The sequence below is a fragment of the Dreissena polymorpha genome, chromosome 5, assembly GCF_020536995.1.
Source record: "Dreissena polymorpha isolate Duluth1 chromosome 5, UMN_Dpol_1.0, whole genome shotgun sequence".
Classification (NCBI taxonomy): domain Eukaryota; kingdom Metazoa; phylum Mollusca; class Bivalvia; order Myida; family Dreissenidae; genus Dreissena; species Dreissena polymorpha.
The window spans coordinates 99,880,905-99,888,027 of record NC_068359.1 but is presented as its reverse complement, the minus strand read 5'-3'; positions in this window follow the sequence as shown (position 1 = coordinate 99,888,027).

The window sequence follows — 7,123 nt, the reverse complement described above, 5'->3', positions numbered from 1 at the left end:
ATCCTTATATGAAACAAAAAATAAATATACGCATTGTGCTGTTACGAAGTCTTTGACCTCAATAAACGTCCACAATTTTATTTCTGTGTCCAAAGACATTTATTTCTCATGATAACATTCTGACCCAATGTTCATACAATATTTTGACTACAAGATACTGGCCGCGCAACAGCCAAAGCCGCCGCGCTATAAAACACATTGTGCGCCTTATATCCGGCTGTTTGCGTGATACTGTCTAGTTACAAAAGTCAAAACACAGATATAAACGATGAAACAGTTTAGTGTAACATGTGCACATTCTGACGGGCCGTGAGCAAAGTCACTTGTCTAACAATTGCAAAGTTAATATGACATATGCAACGGACATATAACGAATACATACGGAACTGGCCGATGTTTTAATAGTTTTATACCCGAGGCAATGAAATGCTGGTTTAGCCGTTATTTCCTTTTGAAGAGTGTATGCTGATAAAGATTTCACTTATTATTTTTACTCAATGATACCATAAATGTTCGTTACGTTACACAACCTTCCCCCTTAATTTCATATTTTATATTATGATTTAAAAAGATCTTTAATTTAACTATTGTATTACGAAGTACTTAAAAACATCGATATAAACACACATATGATGACAAATATTCGGATTACGATTAGATTTTGACGAACATCTCTGCTAAAATAAATAGCATTAGGTATTGTTATACAATGTCAATCGAAATGAAGTGGAGCACATCGATGGATCGATGATGTTGATCGTTGGCCATCTGCACATCTGGTGTCGCCCATGAAGTATTGAAGATGTCGCTAACGGCAATACGATGTTTCTTTTAAGTCGGGTTTCTTTTAAGTCGGGTTTGTCACTGCCGCCCTCAAGAACTTTAGCCGATTGTCAACACGTCTTTGGCGATTTGCATGCGTTTTGTGTTTCAGATCTGCTTTCCGGAGTTATATTGCGTCGTCCATTGTCGTTTTCGTTGCAATCATCGTTGTTGTTGTTAGCGTTGTTGTTTGTGTTGTTGTTTTTAGTTCCAGATTTATCATTTCTCTCAGAACATTCAGATCTCTTATTGGTCATAATGTATAAGAACCTACGCTCTTATGTTTCTGTTAACGCCGTTCGGGAAATTTAATTATAACGTTGGCGCGAAATATATATAGAGAATACTAGGTTAGCGTTGGATACAGAGAAGTTTATGTTGCGAGGCTTAGAACGCCGGAAGCGCGAGCCTTGGCGAGCGCTTTCGGTGTTCGAGCCGAGCAACATAAACTTCTCTGTATTCAACGCTAATCCTAGTATTCTATTTATCCCATTTGATTTTTTCAACGTGACATTTAACATAAATAGATCTAATAACCTTAACAATAATTTTAATTCAGTCATAAAAGCGCTTAAAATCTAACAAATGTAACCATGCGTAGTGAAATACGTGTATTTGTTCTGGTACACACAAAAAAAATTAAACAATTTAATTTAAAAAATTTAATTTTAAAAAATTCACACACAAACTGTAAAACAAGTAAAAATATCACCATGTGCCTACATTCAATTTTACGCAGTATGCGAATTTTAACACATTACGACCGCGAAAAGAAGATTTTACTTTACTATAATTCATTTTATTTTCGAAAGAAAATGATCAAAATCCAATATGGCGGCGATTGCTCCTGACAAAATGCTGTCGATGTCAACATACATGTACACCATCGACGACCTAGTTCTGGCTACCATAACTTTAAATGTCGCTTTTTATGATTTTTGACTGGCGCGACTTTGTACAGGTCTGTCAATGCTAAAAAAACTGTACGCTGAAGTTTCTTTAGCTATCGAAGACCTTGACAATTTTGACGAGTAAACAGACAATCGCAGCGACTGACACTTTATTTGACAAAATATACAGGGCAATACGTTTTCCGACTTCGAACGACGAATTTAAGGACACGCAGAACGTGTTTTTATAGAATGTTGTGGGTATGCCGTGTGTGATCCGATGCATCAATGGCGCCCATGTTAAAATCATTTCCTCGAGAACAGGGAACGACAAAAGTACAAACAAAAATCAAAACACGTAAGAACTAGTATCTTACCTTTAATTATCCTTTAAAATCCATCTAATAATCCATTTAACTCAATAATTGACGATTTTGCATCTAGGGTCTTTAATAATTATTTTAGCATAGTTAAATAAAGACCCTTATGCCATTCTATCACTTTATTCCAATGAGTTTATGAACGCGATAAACTTTCTTCTTCGTCACACGCTACGTCATGTACTCTACATTACTGCTGTTCCAATGAACCGGAGCAGTTTATCTAATAATAGCCGTTGGTAAACTCGGTTGCAATTGCAGATTTCTGCATACAAACATAATTATGTTTAAACTTGCACAATGTTTTATTTATCTATGGTAAGTGCCCTTATTGTACGAGAAAATAATTTAATATATAAATACACAAAGAATGGAAAACATTCCAGTACACAACAGATACATGAGTAGAAAATACCCGTGTACAAAATGGGACGTTCCCAATTCCAGTGTAGTGCTATTTTTACCATCTTATACTTTACACAGCTCTATGCCTAACGTGAAATAGGAAAGCAAACATAGCAGATTATTCATGAACTGTGCGATATGTGTATGGCTTGTTGTACATTCTTAATATTTAAGTTAAATGTCAAAAGTATATGCTTTGGTTATAAACAATGCACATTACACGAAATAAGGAAAATGTGATCAATTGACAATTCAGATATGTCGACATACAGTACATGTAGAAAACATGTGAAATAAGTCGCGTTTATAATAAATCGTCAAAAAAATGGGGAAAATGACGCAATAAGTATGTCATTTTATGACGCCATCAATCAGCTGATTCATTATACGGATGGCGAAAAATTATGTCATATGACTAGATTAAAAGGTTGAAAGTCGTATAATTTTGAAGCTTAAGTTTTGTCGACTTTGTTTCTTATGAAAAATCATTCAGTGGTAAAGTAAATATAAATAAAAAAATACAAAACAAAAATCGTGTAATTTTATATTTTATTTCAACATTTCTTTTGGTGAATATGTCATATATATATATTTTTCTGCAAAATATGCACATTTTCTTTTAATGGGTGACCTTATAATTCGATCAATAAACCAAATAAAACAATATCGACCTAATTTTAGCGTATATCGCATGACGTCATTTAAAAAGTAGTCCGTGCACGCGACAGGTATATTCCACAGTGTTGAATACAAGCAAGTATATTCCACAACGTGTTATACCGTCAATGTCGCGATGAAAATGGGATAAATATACGCATCCGACGTCATACGTTGGCGCGAAATATATATACGCATCCGACGTCATTTATCCATTGTTATTCTACGTAAATATCGGTTAAGTTTAAATTGTTTTAAGAGTGTGGCATTTTGTGTGGCATTTTGTGTATGGAAGAATTAATATCGGTAAATATATTGTTGGTACTTATATTGTGTATGTATTTCTGTATGTATTATCAGTATTATTACATACGCGCAATCGTTTGAATTATTTATTTAAATACTATGTTAATAATTTGGTATGTTCGATTGTATATATTATAAATGTATTGTATTAATTTTTAGAGAATCGTCAGCAAATAAAAATAATGACGCATATCTCGTGCCTTCGTATTGAATTGGCCAACTCTAAACATAATGCTTACAAGGTAATAACCATATCAGCTTTCCCTTTAATGGCTTAGTGTGCCTAAGATATTGTTGACTTTGGATGCGCTATCCACGCACGTCAATAAGATGAACCACGGTATCCACTCTATAGTGTTTAACGTCATTAGTATTGTCCTTCGAAAACTTCTGGCGTTGGGTTTTCTGTTAGCAAGAGAACCATGCGTTTACTTTGAGAGTAAAACACAGTGATGTCCCCATGATATTCGCGTAGTATGGTCTTCAATGCGTGGTGGAAGGCGTTGTTTCGCGGCGTCGATCTTCATTTGCGTAGCCTTCAAATCTCAGTCTTTCATTTGCGTTGTGTTGATACATGCATCAGTTGTTCAAAATAATTGCAAACATTTATAAATAACCCATTTCGTTTTTCCTAAATATCGTCATGGCAACTTCCTAGAACGCTTATATCTATCTAAACGCTTCCTCAAAACAAGTTATATGCCAGCTTGATATCTTGACACTTATGTTCGTGCAACCAAGACATTTTAGACATGTACATGTATTTGCAACTTTATTGCCCTATGAAATTATACAATGACAGACGCATTATGTTCATATCGTGATTTCATAAACCTCATGCGTACAAATATACTTTGCCTTAAGGCTGTGTTCTATTGACAGGTTCGACCTGTTAATTCTTAGATATTCTTAGATATTCGTAAAACTGTACAAACTACGACAAGGCAGATTTGTATATATATGCATTCATTATATCAGGACTGTTATCGGCAGATCTCAAAATTAGGCCTTGTTCTTAGACCTGAACTTATCCCATAAATCAAATGCAATATGCATTCTTCCACGCATGTAAATGGTAGGCTCTAATTAACTAATCCCATAAATCTAATGCAGTATGCATTGATTAAATCCTGACACAAACGCTTTTCAATGTCCATAAAATATTATACAAGATACTTGCGACGCAACTGCTGGAGCCGCCCCGCTATAACACACATTGTGTGCCTGATATCCGGCTTTTTACGTGATACTGTCTAGTTACTAAATTCAAAATACAGATATAAATCGATGAAACAGTTGATTGTTAAGTGTTCAAATTCTTACGGGCCATGTGCAAAGAAGTCACGTGTCTAACAATTGCAACTTTAATATGACCTTTGCAACGGATACATAGCGAATACATATGGAATTGACCGATGTTTATATACTTTTTCCTAAGCTTGACTGCCTTTTGAAGATAGTATATTGATAAAACTTTGGAATATTATTTTTTATCAATGGTGCCCCAAATATTCGTTACGTTTCTGTGCATTACGACCCATACAACAATACTTTTTTTCTTATAGATAACTACCTGCCAAAATGATTTTCACAAAATTAAACGATAGGTCATTTGATATGTATGAAAAACTTGATCCGAATCAACAAACGGTCACTGTGTTCGGCCTTCTTTTAACCGGCTGCTTTCAAGTTGAAAAATATAATGCCAAATGCCAATGTCTCATCATGCAGTCTCATTAAATCAAAACTGTGGATTTGTAGCACACAACGTATTTCTCCTACCACATACGCACAGATTATAAAAAATAAAGTCATTCCAGTTGCACAAAGAGGGAATAGTGTCTTCAAATAAATGTTGTTGATGATTTTAGAGAGTGAACAACGAAACAATCTCATTTAATGTCCTCTCTACTACGGAGAACTCTTCGATATACTTATCTAAATATGGCTGTATACTGTTTTACGCCGTTGAAATGCTGTATATAGCTGAGAAGTCATTAAATAAAGCATATATTGTTTACTTAGGAAGAAGTGTTTAGTTTTTGGTATAGTTGAGATGCGTATTTGTGTTGTGGTTTTCACAGCTAAGTATAGAGTACTAAGGCGTATATAACTATTTATTTATGTGCTTAGAGTATTACTGTGGCGCTTTTGGTTCAAAATTTTAGCCTCGCTCTAACTATATTCGATCATAATATTTCCGTATAAACGATAAACATTGTTTGATCCGTAATTAAGTTCTATCACTCTTGCGCAAATACTTAAGTGTCACAGGTTCGAGCCCCCACCCCGCTTATATTTATTTAACTTCCTTTTCGTATGACGCAGTTCACAAAGTCACACAGGGCATTAAAATACGTGGGTCGTCGTCTTTTGTATCCCGCACTTAATAACATTTTTTACAACTAATAGGCCAGCGATGGCCACATGGTGGCAACGCGGTCCACTCGAAAAGAACATTTGATAAACGTAAAGTTTGATATAAATCATACACAAAGCGACGGAATTAATTAAAGGAACTTATTGTCTTTTTCTTTCTTGAATTCTAGGTTTGAGGTTCATCAGCTTAACAGATCCGTTGTGTAAGTCTGAACAATTAATGCATTTATTGAAACACCTCAAAGCATGCTTCGATATGTGCACACGTTCCTTCAAATCTATAATTGTGTTACTGTTTTAAAGATCTAAAACTTTGATTTAATGTCTATCTCAATGAAAACAAGCTACATTAATATCATTGTACATAATACTATGAAAAAGAACATCAATTATTGATATTTCTTCTGATAAGGAAAAACCATGCCGTCATCGTTTTAGCAGTCTCAGATAACCGATTCTCTAGTGTTTAGATGTGTTGTTCTACGCGTGATAGAAGGCTGTGAATAGCACCGACTTTTGTATGTATCAATTAATTGTACAGATTTAGGTAAAGTTGCGTATTTCTGTATTTTCTTGCATATTGATGGTTTATAATCTGTAGTGTGGGTTGATGTTGGTAAACGATATTACTTCAAAGTTAATTGTAATATTGTAATTAAGCATGTTCGAAAAAAAGTATTGTGTTCAGCAATGTATAATTATGTTATATTTGCGCTTTATATTTGGTTCATAACAGATGCCGACGCAACTTATAATTATGCGTATTTGGTTTTGTTTGTTTGATTGTTTTTGCAAGTGAAAATATTATTTAAATTACCAAATGAGAAGTCAACACTTTTATACTCGAAGTAATGGACAGTCAGTTACCTGATATTTGGTTGATTATTACTGCATGTTGTTGACCGTGCTATATCCATTGTGCAATCAACCGATTTGGGAATATACCAGATGTGTACGGCGCTTACAACATTTTCATTTTTCAATCAAGGTAAGCTTATTGTTAAAGTTTTATAATATGATAATTACCAAAACTCGACCAATAGTGATGTTATTAATAATATAATTATCGTATTCGTGTGTAAAAGTGAAGTCGAGTTATGTTGCCTCTGAAATAAATTATAATTGTTTTAAAGATCTAAAAACATTTTTGGATGCTATTCAACTAACCCTTGAGTTTAACTTCAGCTTTATGAAAATTATAATCTTTCATAAAACAATAAAAACAATATTCGAGAAAACGATTGAACTAGTGTCAATGTATCATGAGTATGCCGTTCAGAGAAG